We start from the raw sequence: 15,951 nt of genomic DNA on the forward strand, positions 1-15,951 counted from the left end.
AAAATCCAGCAAAATTGTATGTAGTATTTTTACTTCAAAATATTCCATATCCTCTTTTTGAAACAAAATAAAATTAAAACAAGAAAAATACTTAGATTTATATGATACACTTAAAGGCTGCACATCTAGAGCTTTGGTTCTGTATATTCTTGACCTTCTACAGTTAAGTTTTATATAACCACCATCACGGTTTACCCAGCCCTCAAGTTTTCTGAATGTTTAAGAAGAGGGATTCAACATATCATTACAGAACTCCCCCTTGCAAAAAACAAATACTACGGAATATATTTAAGCTAAATACAACTGCACAACAAACATGACTGAATGGTTAGCTTTTGCGCTTCTATCGGGAAGTCCGGGATTCAATCCAGCATTGGACCATTCTGAAATAGCGTTTCTTCATTCCATCTGTGAATGTAGAAATAGTGCAAGTACTGTGAGTTGGCCGACTTCCTTTCTTATTGTTTTTAAATCGTTATTATTACTAATTACCAGCAGTGACTGTTTTACGAAGGTTAGGTAGGCGGTCTTTCGAACTGAAGCCTGTTCCCCAAAGTTACGGAATGTCTAAAACAAACGAAATATCTATTAGTAATGCCTTTACTCATAAACTTTAAGGTCCCGTCAAATAAAAATTACGAATGTTTAGAAAAACTAAACATTAGTTTAAAAAAAAACAAAATACTTTTCTAAATTCGCCACTGATTCTCAGTATAAAATGATCTTCAAGGTTGTATCCGGAAGATTATTGCTAAATATATAAACGAAACGAAATATTAGTTTTGCCTGTACTCATAAACTTCAAGCACCTCCTAAATAAAATTAGGACTTTTTGGAAAACGAAACAATCAAAGAAACCCCTCCCAAAGTACTTTTCTAAATCCGCTACTGATTATTTGTATAAATTGGTATTCAAGGTTGTATCCCGAAAATTATTGCTAAATCATTGCACAGCTGTAGTATAACAGAAATGTGAAGTACTGCGGTTTGACTGATATATTGAAAAACGTACGCTTTGACGGATATATTGAAAAACGTAAGTTTAACTTTTGCGCTAGAAACTAGAGTACTAAGCTCTTAGAAATAAAACACGGATGACAAACTAAAATTATCTAGAGAAGAAAAATGTCGAAAACTCAAAAGTTAAAATAAAGTTAAATAGCCTCTAAAATTGCTCTCAAATACTACATTCTTCGTGTTAGCTTTAATTCGTAAAACATATGCTCCATCCATCTTGATTGTGAATTTTAGAGCAAAATATGGCATTTAGGTCATGGAATTCGTATCGAACTATAGAATATACTATAAGAAAGATATTTAGATAGAAAAATCATGAAAATGAAAAAAGCCAAAATTTCCAAAATTCTCGTTTCTTCCCAAAGTTTTTAAGTGAAAAACAAAATTGATTAAATAAAGCCAGCTTTTTTGCATCTCTATATTTAACTAATTATATGTTAAAGTAACTAGAAATAAAAAAATCAGTTTTTTTAAAAACTGTCAAACAACATGTATTGTACCACTTGACATGGATTTACCCTTTATTGTACTAACCTTTTCAGTCATGGATCAGCAGATGTTGGCAGTTATTTCACGGTGAAGTTGCTAATGAAATTTTCGAAACTAAAACGGAGGATAACAGTTATTCGAAGTTTACTCGACACAATAGGTAAGGGTGTATATAAGTAGTATGTATGTATGTACACTCATGTCCAAAATCATTGTCGCATATCTATAAATGTCTCCTTGCTTGATATAATTTGATAATGATTTTCCAGAGTACTTTTAACACATACTTTGTGTATATTCGGGAAATGTATATTTGTAGTAAATTTCATAGAAGAAGCATTATAAATACTAAAATAAAAATGAGTAAAACAAAATGTTAAATGGATAAGAAAGTTTGGTTTTCGTTTTATTGTTCTTATTTACTGCTCATGAAATTTCACATGCATGTCTTTGACGATTATCCACATATTAACATTATAAGAAATACCGCGTGAATTCCTTATCACATTATATTGCTACATCAACATATTTATAGACATGTGACAATAATTTTTGACATGAGTGTATATAGAATAATAGTAATCACGTTAAGTCAAATATATTTGACTCCAACTTATTTTTGTGAACAAAATATATTATCATGATGATTAACGTACGCGGTGACACCGATTACGTATGAAACATGGGTCTACAGCGTAACCTGAAATATCAACTAGAATACCAGCGACTGGGTCTTAAGCACCAGACACCAGGCGTGTATGCAAATCATATAAACGCGATTCAATTCCATATTTTCAACAATCATTCGATTTTTATTTACAATATATGATATACCATGTAGTTACATTACTACATAAAACATGTCGCACTTTTTTTATGCAGTTAATTCATTCGAATGCATTAAAGTACATTTATCAGGAAAGATGATTTAGAGTGCCAGGTAAAGTAGCCTCTAATAAATTCTGTATCAGAAAGATATAGGAAATATTTTCTTACTCTTTAAATACTAAATATAATCTCGCACATAGCTCAGGTCCTGACACTCTAATTAACAACTATTCAAAATATTGTGTATATGCTGATAATTTTCAACCGAAAGAAGTAGTCACAAGAAAGTGACGAAAGCAGGTGAGTGAATAAAAGTTTAATTAAATAATAGAGATTAATGAAGCAGATGCTGACAGTATATATAGTAATAGATCAGCAAGTAATACACCTGCAAAGGTGATCTACTGTGGTATCAATGACATCATTTCCTTGGCGGCAAACTAAGTTTCAAACATCATATTAGGTGTTTCGCTTTTTCATGTCCGTGTAGTTTACTGATAAGATAAGAAAAAACTTAGTCAGCAGAGACTGTTCAGTTTGAAATGGCTGGCCAACACTTATTTCAAGGTAGTGTATTTACGTGAATTTTCGCTTTTGATCTAACGCAAATTAAGTGAGTGTAAAGGATAAATTCGATACATACTCTATTCAAGAGTAAGGGAAAGTAAATGGTTTAATGTTTTAATAGAATAGCTTCATTAATCGAATTTCACTTTCAGATGCAATTCTTTAACTATCAAAACGTAATTAATTTTTTAATATATACATATTTGACGCTATTAATACAACAGCGTATGTAGATAAAAGAGGTCGATATTTTGTACGTCTGTTGGCAATAGTAACGACGTTGAGCGTGTCTAGGAGCATACCCTAGTTTCATCTGCTTATAGCAGAGATAACACTGTCATAATCAAGTTACATATACAGTAACAGTTTAAGTAACAGTATGGTGAAGTGGCTGCCTTAATACGAAATCTCGTCAAGCATAAAGTGATGTCTATCATACGATTTCTGGAAATCAAAGGTCCGATTGCAGCTGATGTCCAATGATATGTCACTTACGGACCAAAAATAATGAATGAAGGGAAGATCAGACTATGTTGCCGAGTATTTCGGCAGGGCGTTTAAATGCTCTTTACGATGAGCGTGCCGTAAAGTCGTGTTGAGACGGTTGATTTGGACGGGGGGGCAAATTTAATAAGTAACTGCTATCAAATCGATGCTTCACAAAAAGTGAACTAGGAAAAGAGTTTACGAAAGTGTATGGGAAAATAGTGCTTGGAATTGTAATTGGAAAGCTGGGTTATCACAAACTATGTGCAAGTGGGTGCCAAAGATAAAGATGCACATGAATAGCGAAAAATGAAACTGCATATGACTTTCTTTTTGGCCATGTGGGGAATGATTAGAGTAACCTCTTGAGTCACAAATAAGTTGGGGTTAAACCTAGATATCGTGCGTCACCATGGATTCGAAACAGTAGTCAATCCAGTTAGAAGGCGCTTGTTATAGTAAAGTAAATACATTGAAAATAACATAATGGGGCATTATGCAGAGTTTTCTAAATTGATTTCGGCATACTAAGAAGTATGGTACTAATCGTACGTCGAAACGACTCTGCTTAAAGCCCAATACATTTACAAAACATAGTCTACCGAAGTTTAGAAACAGGAGGGCGTCATTCTTAAGAAATCTTGGAAGCAAGGGAACAAATTAACAGCAGATGTGTATTCCCAAACACTCAATAATATGCGTTGTGGCATCGAAAAAGAACGGAGAGAAATTACAAGCTCTGGAATAATTCTGGCCCATTGCAACGCCTACCTGCTCGTATTGTTGAGACCATTCAAAGCTTTCGTTGACAACAATTCGATCATCTGCTTTACAGCCTCACCATTCGATCATCTGCTTTACAGCCCCGACGACGCCCAAAAAGATTTTCTTTTTTCTCCTCGTTCGAAAAAGTGACTTGCATCTCAGCTTTTCTACGACAGTGTAGTGCTCAAGACATTAGTTTCGGACTTGAACTCTCAGTATTGACAAAGATTTAAAGATGATCATCCAATCAGATTTCCCTGAATAACCACCAATCAAAGGGTAGCAAAAGTTGTAACTAATGTAACATCTGTGTAATTATTGTTGCATATCAATGGATTTTATTAATTACACAGCTCGTTTCAAGCCCTATAAGTTTCAAAAGTAGCCTGAGACTATGAGTCAAATTACAATCCAAAGATTTGATGCACGAAATTATTGACGTATATCAATATGTGACGATAGTTATCATCGTTGTTTTAAGGCCATAATTTGAGTTAAAAGTAAGAATTAACTGAAAAGATTTTACCAAAGACATATCTACAGAAATTACCTTAACCTTTGCTCTGTACTTAATCATATGACTACACAACGATACGAATTTTAATCTTATATGCAGTCAAAATCTCGAAGCTTCATTTTTCCATGCAACGAATCTGTGAACTCTGAATTTCGATAAATGTATATCTAAGTCGTAGAAAAAAAATAGGGTTTCTTTTTAAATTCTCAAATGTATAGTAAGGGCGGCAAATCCCTCAGAAACTTTAAGAAGAATGTTTGAAAGTACTAGTGCACAATCAACAAAAAAGATTTATTTTATATATGTTAGAATAAGAGCACATAGAGTGAATAAGATAGCAAAGCTCGTAATATTTTCTTATCATTTTTACCTTTAGGAAAAACAATATGAACAATCTAAAACTACAGAAGTGTATATCATAGTGCTGGAGAGCAGTTTTCTATTTTTAGTTTAGACAATTTTGCAGAATTAACGTATTGCTGCATCATAAAATTTCCAGAGATATGTCAACGTCCACATGCTTACTCAAGAGAAGGAATCAATTCACTGATCTATATGATCATATCTTCCAATAATATCTCACTTTAATGCAACGTGGGACATTTCATTCAAAATCCATAATAATTCAAATTTCCTTCCGAGATTCAAAATACCCGTCATGTTACATATAGATTTGCACTGTTTATCAAAGAGGAAAACAGGATGGACCAAAAACCACAGCGTGATGTATTCGGGCCTTAGAGAACGTTATCCAATTTAATTTTTATAATTCCACAATTTAAGGATTGAGATAAAATTCCTCTCCGAAATTTTCAGAAGGGAACATCGATGTACTGATTTCAAAGAAAGATAATAAATCCATGTATAACGTAAAAGATTGATCAAAGAAAAATATGATCGACCATGTAGTAAGTTCATGGTTTGCCTACTTTCACCCATAGAAGGTGTAAATCACGGAAAAGAAATGAAATCTTTGAGTTTTGAGTCCCACGGCTATGCCGGGTAACATAAAGGTGACGGTGGTAATGAGAAATGAATGAAATGGTGGAATGAAGAAAGCGGGAGGAATCGGTAGAACCCCGAGAAAACCCACGCACACGGTGTTGGGTATATTACGGAATTGATAGACTTATATTTGTGAGAACGAGAAAACAATTATCGTATTTTATTTTAGTTGTTTCTAAATTTATCTGGTGAGAAATACAACTGTTTAAATTTTGGGAAGCATTATACCCATATCCTATGAAAGTGCACAGACTGATCTAGTCAATCATATAAAATGATAAATGTTCGGAAAAGATAAAGTAAGTGAACATTCCGAAATTAACATTTCCGTTAAATTTTTACCCAAAAATGAAAACGAAATGGACAAATCAAACTCAAAGAAATACATATCCCTGTCCTATATTCCCAAACCATTTTGAAAAAATTGAATTTTTCGAAACTTAAGAAGGTGTACTATTTAATCGTCCCAAAATTTATTCATGGAACAAAATTGAGGAAAGCACGAAATGTAGGTTGATCATACTTGTTTAACAGTTTCGGCAGTATAACACTACCTTCATCAGTCTGCTACATGTGGTAGTACAGCATGATAAATGTGGGTATTGTGTATTTTTCTTTCACTTTTAGATATGGTATGTAGGTAAAGTGGTTTAGCGCCACTTGAAAAACAGAAGATGCTGCTGAGATCGCAACACTGTTACCTATTTGTTACTATAAAGTATCATAAACAATGTGCCCTGACAATGTTTGCATGGAACAAAGCTTCAGCAATTTTTGGGCATTAGTTTAAAAAATACAAGGGCATGTGGATATTAACTTTTCCACCCAGCATATGCATAGTTAGTTATCATTGAATGTTCATTTTCTGTGCAAATGCTTAAAACTTTTTTCATTAGCTACCTTTCCAGTTTATGTATTTTATCTGTTCACACTCTGATGATCAAACTTGTTTAGAGACGATGTCTCTGAAATACAAGCAAACGACTTTATATGAAATTCTACTCATAATTACAATCTAATAAGGGTTGCATACAATATAACTGTTTATTTACTATTTATTACATACGTGTCACAATTCACAAATAAATATGTCGTATAAGAAACATATAAAATAAACAAAAGTGACTTTCGAACATAGTTGAGGTCTGTTTATTAATATATTTCGTACACATGTATAAAATGTCATGACTATTTACTTGTTGCAAGTGTAATACTTAATACTGTGAATAACAAGGAGAGCAACTTAGCAAATTTAGCTGAGCATCTCTCATCAATATAAATTATTTCAAATTCAAAGAATAAAGCAGAAAGACAAATTTTTATTACATCCTTCTGTAGTGAAGTTAATTATAAATATAATATATAATTATAAAGTTTTCAGATCAACCCAGATGGTTGCGGGAGCAGTGTTTTGAGGAAATGTTATTGTTTTAGAGTTTTTTATTCATTCTCCTACAATTAACAGCGAAAGATATTTACCCAGACTTAGAAAAATTAAAGATTTTATTATAAAGAAGAGAGCGCTAACATACTTAAATTCTACAAATCTCCATCACGATAATGCACTTCCAAACACCTCATCTTAAGAAATCGAAAGATTGCAAAAAATGTGTGAGTCAGTAGAAGCTCACCAACCCTAAAATCCTGATTTGGACACTCCTGACTTATAAATGTCTGGACCTATGAAAGAAAAAACACTTTGTTTCAGATTTAATCACATGGGTGTAGTTAAAATAGCTTTACAATCATAGGTCAAAGAAAAGTCCGAACGGAGAAGTGGACAATTTCCAAAATGAGTTCGCCGATGACGCAAATGTATTCAAAATCATGGATACTAAGCTGAATGTGCCTTCTGTACAGGACATTTCAGTCTATGATATGTAATAACTTTTGTTGTTATATGGTCATTATTGCATTTTTATTCCAGGCGAGGTATTCCTTTTTGATTCTCCTTCGTACGCCATCTTAATATATAGGAAAATACTAGTTGCAACACTTAATACTCTGCCAACGTCCTTTTCTGTCAGCAAAATATTTGTTCAACTATTTATTAAAGAACTACTGCGTTACACAGAATCTGAATTCCACGCTTCCATATTCCCTCCATTTAGATATACTATACGAAGCTTAAAAGTGTTGTAGCCAGACTCAAACACAAAGTCCCAAATACACTTAAAATCGTTTTAAAAAATGCGAACATAATTTTGTCTACACCCTGAACAGGAAATATTGGACCTTATGTAGGGTCATTTTGAAGCGCAACTAGTGCCATACTAACATAAGTTTCCTGCAGTTATCAGTGTTTTAGTATGATGCTAATTATACGTCAAAACGTCTCTGCATAAGGCGGATTGACTCTAACGTTGAGTTAATGCAAAGATTCTGATTTCATTGCTGGGTTAAACAGTGAAAAAATCAATAGGATTTGCCTGTGTATAATGTATTTATATAAAAATCGCGAAGGAAAATCTTTCCAGTTTTATGTATACACCAAACATTCAGTTTTGGTTATATCTGAATGAACGCGTGATTAAGTATATTCAATTATATCAAAACTTTGATAGTGATAAATAAATTTTTGTCAGAGCTATTAGTTGAAAATGAATAAACATACATACAATTTAAAATATAAACTCGTACAGACAAAACAGGAGAGAAATACTCAAACTGACGAAATACATGGAACAGTGTTAAAATTAATAGTTTTCAGTAAAGGAGCACATCAAAGGACTATTGTAAAGATACAGAAAAATATTTTTTTCAAAACTGTACAATCCACAAACCTGAATAAATTTAGAATTGAAACGTTGCAAAATTGAATATAAGCCTAAAATCTATAGTCTATTCGAAAATTTTGCTACTGTTTATGTATATAAAGGGGACAAATAAAAATGGCCCGGAGAACAGAGTTCAGGGTATAAAGAAACACAGCAAAGGAAAGGAAATTGTTCGCTAACTTGCTTATATAAGATATTGAGAATGACCAGAATTCATGTCTTGAACGACCACATGAATGAAAATGACCCAAAATTTTAAGTGTTCGGACACGTTTCGGACATGTTTTTCGCTTTGTTTAAAACAGATCCTGTCTGTTGGCGTTTTATCAGTAATCGTTGCATTGCACTCTTCTGGCACTTTCACACAATGAAATTCATGCGCAATTTATGACCACATTCATTCCACGAATTTCTTTTCAAACATCTTTCTACAATGGACACCCTTTGCTGCACTGTGATTACCATCTTCACATATTCACTGCCCAACTCACACTGACAGAGCCACACTAAAATCTATACAAGTGTTGTGCGTTCACATATTATTAATGTATGCATGTGTATTAATGTATGCATATCCTCAAAGCGTGGGCTAACTTATCAATTTGCAGTAGTTACTTTTGTCATAGACTAGCCTAAAATAATAAAATTGTAGGTGTTAATAAACTATGCTGGCAAAGTGGCTCGTTAATATTCACCTGAGGTAGACTGCAACTTATATGCGTTTTTTTCGAGAATGTTTTACTTCAAACTTAAGGTGCGACTATTATGGGAAGACGACTATTACGCGAGTAAACACGGTAATTATCTATATAATTGATATATCGTATTCTTGCAAAATGTACAAACTACATTATCTGTGTAAATACGAGCATATCAATTGCAATAAAAACATAATTTTACTTTTTTACTTGTTAAATATATATGTAAATTGATATTTTGCTTCCTTGAACTTTAGGTGAATCTTTATATAGGTTTGTTGATTATTATGCTCTATTTATATTATTTTTTAGTGTACATTGGGGGCGTTCTTGGATTTTTTGTTGGAGCCAGCTTTATGAGCCTTGCAGAAATAATGTATTTCCTTCTCGTTAAGCCTGTATTAATCTTACTTCTAAAAATTTGCCGTACCTGAGTATTGACTCCCCATCATATTGAAGTAAGTATTTATGTAATGTATATCCAAACTTCACGCAAGAATTAATTTTGATAGAAAACACAGGTTTCTAATCTAAAACATGTACACAGTATAGGGTTATGTATGAAATAGAATATCATGTAAATAGCCTTCGCGGCGTCGTTGGCATATACGCATACTTTTGTTGAAATTTCTCATGACTGTTTGGCATAAATGCGGTTGAATTTCAATGTTACGGGGCTCAGTATCCTTGTTCAAGGGGTTGAAGGTGATGGGATTGTTAGCACAACGCTAAGACGTGAAAAAGAAAGAAAGAAAAATTGCCAACTGCTTTAATCGCATGATCTGCGGGGCAAATTCTCATCTCCAAAGGAAACGTACGCAATCACACTGAAAAAAAAGATCAGAACCATTTTTAGACATAGTACGACATTGTGCATATATTATCGACACTCCTTGAACACATACAGATGATACATATTAACCCTAGATAGATACTGTGTTGTCCAAGTATGTCCTAGATATATGTGCAAAATGTGTAAAATGTATCTCATCATTTTGTTTTCTAACTGTTTCCCGAAAAGAAGTGTTAGATATGTGTAATAGTAAATATTGCTTTCGGAGAACGAATGCTTTTGGGCACTTGAAGCACACTTTATAAACACACACGTAATATATTTTCCCCTCAACATCTATACGATAAGTGTTTAAATGGTGTTTTATTATTTCCAGAGCAGTAAATGGCTAATGCAGTGTTTGAATTTTCCATCGAACTTTTTAGAACGTGATACTGTTCTCCTGAAACTACATATCTTACAGAACCTTTCTTTATTAATTTAAGCAAAAGACGTCAAATATGTCGCGATACAAAGTACTATTGACTGGCCAGCCACAGTTTGGAAGAAATGGTCCAGTGAAGCCTTTAGCCCAAAACCCGCACAAAACAGTGACACTTTGTGCATGGATATGTTAAGCAACAGTCACTTGTGTATGTTCCTGAAACCCAAATTCAACACTTTCGTCGAAGATGGAAATGAGACAAAACCACCAAGATGGAAATTAGCATCATTACCCAAGATGACTTTGTTCGAGAAATCAGCATATACCTATTATTGAATCCATTGAATTTCTTCCCTGAATGTGGTTATTTGGCTTTCGTTTTCCAGTTAATTGAACTTGATAAGCGTGAATATGCAAATCCTTCGTAAGAATACGATGAACAGAGCTTCTCTGAATGTCTAATTCTTTTCCATAATGAAGATTTGATATTTCTAACTTCTCAGCAACACTCTGACGGACTGATTTGATGTTTTGTGTTGAATGACTTCTTGAAAGGCGGCCAGAGTGTTTAAGATCACAAATTGATCCCGTGTTCTTAAATTTTTATCTTTACAAATTAGATGAAGTTAAATCACTTTTCCGGCCATATTTGCTTCTTCAAGTGCAAAATGTACCTTTCATTATTTTATTAAGAATATTACTCAAGAATGAACACGACTTCTCCGTTGTTACTAACCTTGAAAACTCAACTGTCAAGTCGTCTTTTTCTTCATTAGAAACACTTTGCCATAAAATAGCGCAAAAATTAAAAATCTTACTTGAAGTTTGGGGTATCAATGATAATAACACGCCATATCTAAAGCAAGTATTCAGTGATGCTCAGAGGTTGGTTAGATTTTAATAAACATAACAGTCTCTAAGTCGTGATGTAGTTATATGCTATTAATGTGTTCACCAAAGCATCCAGACCATTTGCAGTGCAAGTTTAAGAATCATGTTCTAAGTTAAGTGACACATAAATTTGGAGTGGTTTTCATGTTAAAGACAATGCAATCGGAATGGTATTTAGAGTAGACACTTTTCATACTATCCGTAGAGTTCACTGCTGATTTCATCTCCCGTGTCAATGAAAGTTTAAGCACGTCAAAAATAATAACAGGATGCTATAGAACGAAGTATATATCAACAACGAAGTGTATCTTAATTGATAAAAGTTAACAGAGTAACGATAAGAAACCAAATAACACTTTGAATATATATTGTGAAATGAAAGTATATTAATGCGTTTCTGATTGAAGATTTTGTGCAGCACTTCTCAAACTCTATTAGGGAGAATGTGCATGGAATTTTCACAATTGTGTTATTTCTAATGAGGAGCAAGTGTTCATGTGAAATTGAATACAAAATATTAGTATTAGCATTAAAAACTTATACTAGTATATACAGATATTTTAATGTCAATAAGTACAGTATTAATAAAATACTCATTAAATGAACTTTTTATAAGCTTTATCTAAGAAGGAAAAGTAATTTGTGAGTTTTTCCCTTAGCAATATTAAGCGAATTGTATGAGCCAAACTCAGTTGCTACAAAAAGACAATACAGTAAGTTAAAAAGAATATTGAAGCAAATACAAGTTCTTTATTCTTCTGAAGAGCAATAGTAATGTGGTTATTATTATACTTAATAATTTATAATAGAATGTTTATGCATTAAATATAATAACTTATGCTTTTGATGTTTAATTAAAAATCAATGGATAAAGTACTGTACAATTGTTTAAATTAAATTTTAGATTTGTTGCAAGGAGAATTACTTAATGTTAGTTTAGAAGCGTTCAAAACACTTAAAACGGCATGTGTACTAGCATTGTTACAGAAAGTTCCTCTATGTCTTATATAAAAGCGCGGAGTGGTAAGTATGTAAATCAAAGATGATTATTTACGCTTATCAATACGCTCTTTTGTATTTACCTACTGAAAATGTGTATTTAACGAAAATTCAATTATTATGATGTTTCAAGAATTGTTAACGACACTGGTGACTTTTACTGTATCTAATTAGTTACTGAAATTATTACAAATATTACAGTATGGATATATTACACTAAAATTCATAATATTCCTCAGTTGTGTAGATATTTATTTATTTATTTGTACTGTTGCGGAAGTGCAAGACCTGGCAACACTACTTCATTGACTTGAATATCAAAAACGGAAAGATAAGATAATTGTTATAGTTGGTTCAACGTTATTTTGTTCCTTGCCTTCAAATACTAATGTTATGTTCTCCTGTGACTCTTATGCAAGTTGTCATTGCATGAGTTTCTGTCAAAACTATATTCTTACACAGTTATTTCAAAAGTGTAAAGCAAGACTAGAAATATAACATGAGGAAGAAGAAGGATCGTGCATGGCAGTTTATTATAGTCAAAAACAAAGGTGTTGTTTGCAAGTTATGTAATCAAGAATATAAACAACCGAATGCCAATAAAATGACAAATGAATTGAAAAAGTGTTCTGTGTCTAGTACATGCGAAATGGCTTGAAGAACCAACATTCTGCAGTACTTTTTCGAAAATCGTTGCAAGTATATCTCCTGCGAAAGAAACAGGTGATTTTTTTTAAAAATAGACATTCCTGAAGTTTCAGTGTCAAAAGGAAACCTTATACTCTTTCGCTGGTTTCTTGTGCAAATAGAACTACGAATTTTCATACAAGTAAATCATTGGGTTCTTTGTCACCATTTGTGAACCACATGGGTGCATCCACAGACGTAAGTTAAAACAATTTAATATGACTATAGCTTTATTTGGTAAGGTGGATATTAACTCTTACTGTATCACGAACCCACAACCAATTGAAGTGTAACGTTTGCTTTTCTGCTCAAAGGAAAGAAATCAGCATTGCCAGAAGGAATGTTATAAACAGACCTCAAATGCATTTATTTCTTAATGGCTATTTGTTTACTTTCTAGAGTCACCACAAATAGTTAGTGGGTTCAAGAACCTCCCTTCCCGTTGGTAAGGCATGCATTTAAGAGTTCCTGAAGCTTCAATGTTAGATGACATAAAAAATAATTTTACAGGGTAGTGTCCATTCGAGGTGATAATACCTCCTCTGGGAAGACAACAACCATCAGAAACAATTTAACTTAATAAAACCTTTGAATAAAACCAAGGCTGGAATGAAAGAGACATTTAATCGACGAAATATAAGAAAATGTAATACAAACGGTTCTATATTGCCACGAACACATTAAAAGAACTACATTACATTACATTTTGTTCACCTTCATTCTCTTCGAGCTGAGGTGATTTTGTCTCGATTGGACATTATAAGTATAACTGGTAGATAACATTCACTTTGTTATATAACAATTCACATTGGACGCTCAGGTACCCTCTAATAGGGTACTAACGGGGAACTAATGGCCACTTGAACGTCATATTCATGGTCAGGATGTTAGAGTCATACGAAATAGATGCAATAATCAACAGTTTCACGATGAGATAAAATGAGGATTGGAGTGCTATACGCCACCGAATGGAACCTTCGTTACTTTGAAGTTTCTCGAGAGTGATATCTCATTTATTCACTAAAAAATATGCAAAATAATGACGAGGTGACCCCATTCAGGTGCGTTGCAGGTTTGCAGGCAATTTTGACAATGGAGAACCCTGGGTACAATTTTTAATGTCATATGTTATTCTAGTGTTAAATCTAAATCTAAAATCTATTTTTAGTATCTTTTTTCGAAGAACTTCATAGGTAAAGAGGAGATCAGAATAGTGAATCGAAATTTTTGAAAGGAGAAATGATGGGTGTGAGCCCTTAAATCTTTCAGCAGTTACCCATACATACATCTAAGTTTAAACAACATCGATCGATCCTATCTTGAGAAATAACTCACACTACTTATCTGTTTTTACGTCATTGGTTACGAACAAATCAGATTTGAGAATCAGAGTTGAAACATGATGGATTAATGTCTCTTGGAAGTACCTACATTATCACTCACTTGTCGTCTCAAAATTGACTTGTTGACAATTTACTATAATTATCCATTTATGCCATTTCTTCACAAAGTTGTGAACGACCTTTAAACTTGGATTAATTTCACCAAGACTTAACAAATATTAAGAAATCGTAGTTTGTTTTCAACCCTTAGGTTTTCCAAACATAGAAATCATATATAATCCCTCTTACTTGAATCTTTGGGAGACAGACACAATTATAAACGTAAAATTTGCCATACACCACGGCAAGAACTATGAAGTTGAGGTGTATTTCCATTAAATAACAGACGTTTCGAGGCCCCTTGATTCCAAAAACTTTTCCTAAAATGCGCAATTTTGAAATTTTAAAATTCTCAAATATTTTGCACAGAGAGCAAATCAGACACCAAACACTCAAATAAAAGATAAACAAAAGATGGATCAGGCATCTAAGGTCTCCTATATATCAGAGGCTACAACTAATTGTATATTGATGGCCAAAATGTTCCAAATCTTTTCAAGTCGTACATTATGGAGGTCCAACTTATTCATGAAAAGATAACACTTTATGTCTACTAGTTTCCAATTGAAAAGGACATTTTTAGAGTAGTTTAATCATGAAAGGAGAAAGTGAGTTGTATATAATTCGGGTAGTTGAGTTTATTATATGAAAACATGCTGAAAAAATTACATCAATTTACATAACTTACACAGCCTTTTCTTGGCTTTATTTTAGCTTCTTACTTTCAATGTTACTATTTACAATTTTTGTTATGATCTTAATGTTGATGTTTTTTTAAAACAAATACCGACGTATGGAACATTAACGAAGTCCTACTGTCTTATATATCACAGGACCTATTGAACGAAAACCTTGCCAAAGCGATCTTCGTTATTGGGTGTCCAATGTCACTTGTTGATCACGCTTAGATTGATTACTTTAAGGAAATGCGTTCTCCGTGTACCTTTCCATCGCCTGGTTGCGAGTTACTTGCATGCTCAGTACTGTAAAATGAGAGAGAAAGTTAAAATGAAGTTAGAGGAATCAAGAAACCTTCATTTACAGTGTGACTGTTAGAGTAACTTGGTAAATGAATCCATCATTAATTTCGACATTTTAAAGCCTGAACCTGCTTTTGCTGTTTTTGTGATGTCGGAAGAAAATAAACGCGATGCATATTACTTCTCTCGAGAGATTTTAAAAGTTCTACAAAAGTATAACAATGGAAATTGTTAATAATCATACAAGAGAACACATCCAACATAAGAGCAGCTTTTAAATTAGTAAAAGAGAAGTTTCCATGTATCTTTGAGTTGTCTTCCTCATCTTCTATATTTCTTTTCATCTTCTGACATCATCGAATGTCCATCGGTAAAAACATTCCTGGGAAATGTATAAGATGTTGTCAAAACATTCAAACATAACCACTTGCAAGCACTATTTACAATTATCTCAATAAAGAAAAGGGTTACAATTTCGTAAAAGTGGCTTGCGAAAACAATGGGAAGCTATTTCCACTACTTACGAAGTTTGCTTGTCAATAAAACTGTGCTTCGGACGCTCCCTGTGATTGGGGAATCATGATTA

Source organism: Thermobia domestica, chromosome 18 (assembly GCF_964235325.1).
Source record: "Thermobia domestica chromosome 18, izTheDome1.hap1.1, whole genome shotgun sequence".
In the NCBI taxonomy this organism is placed as follows: Eukaryota; Metazoa; Arthropoda; class Insecta; order Zygentoma; family Lepismatidae; genus Thermobia; species Thermobia domestica.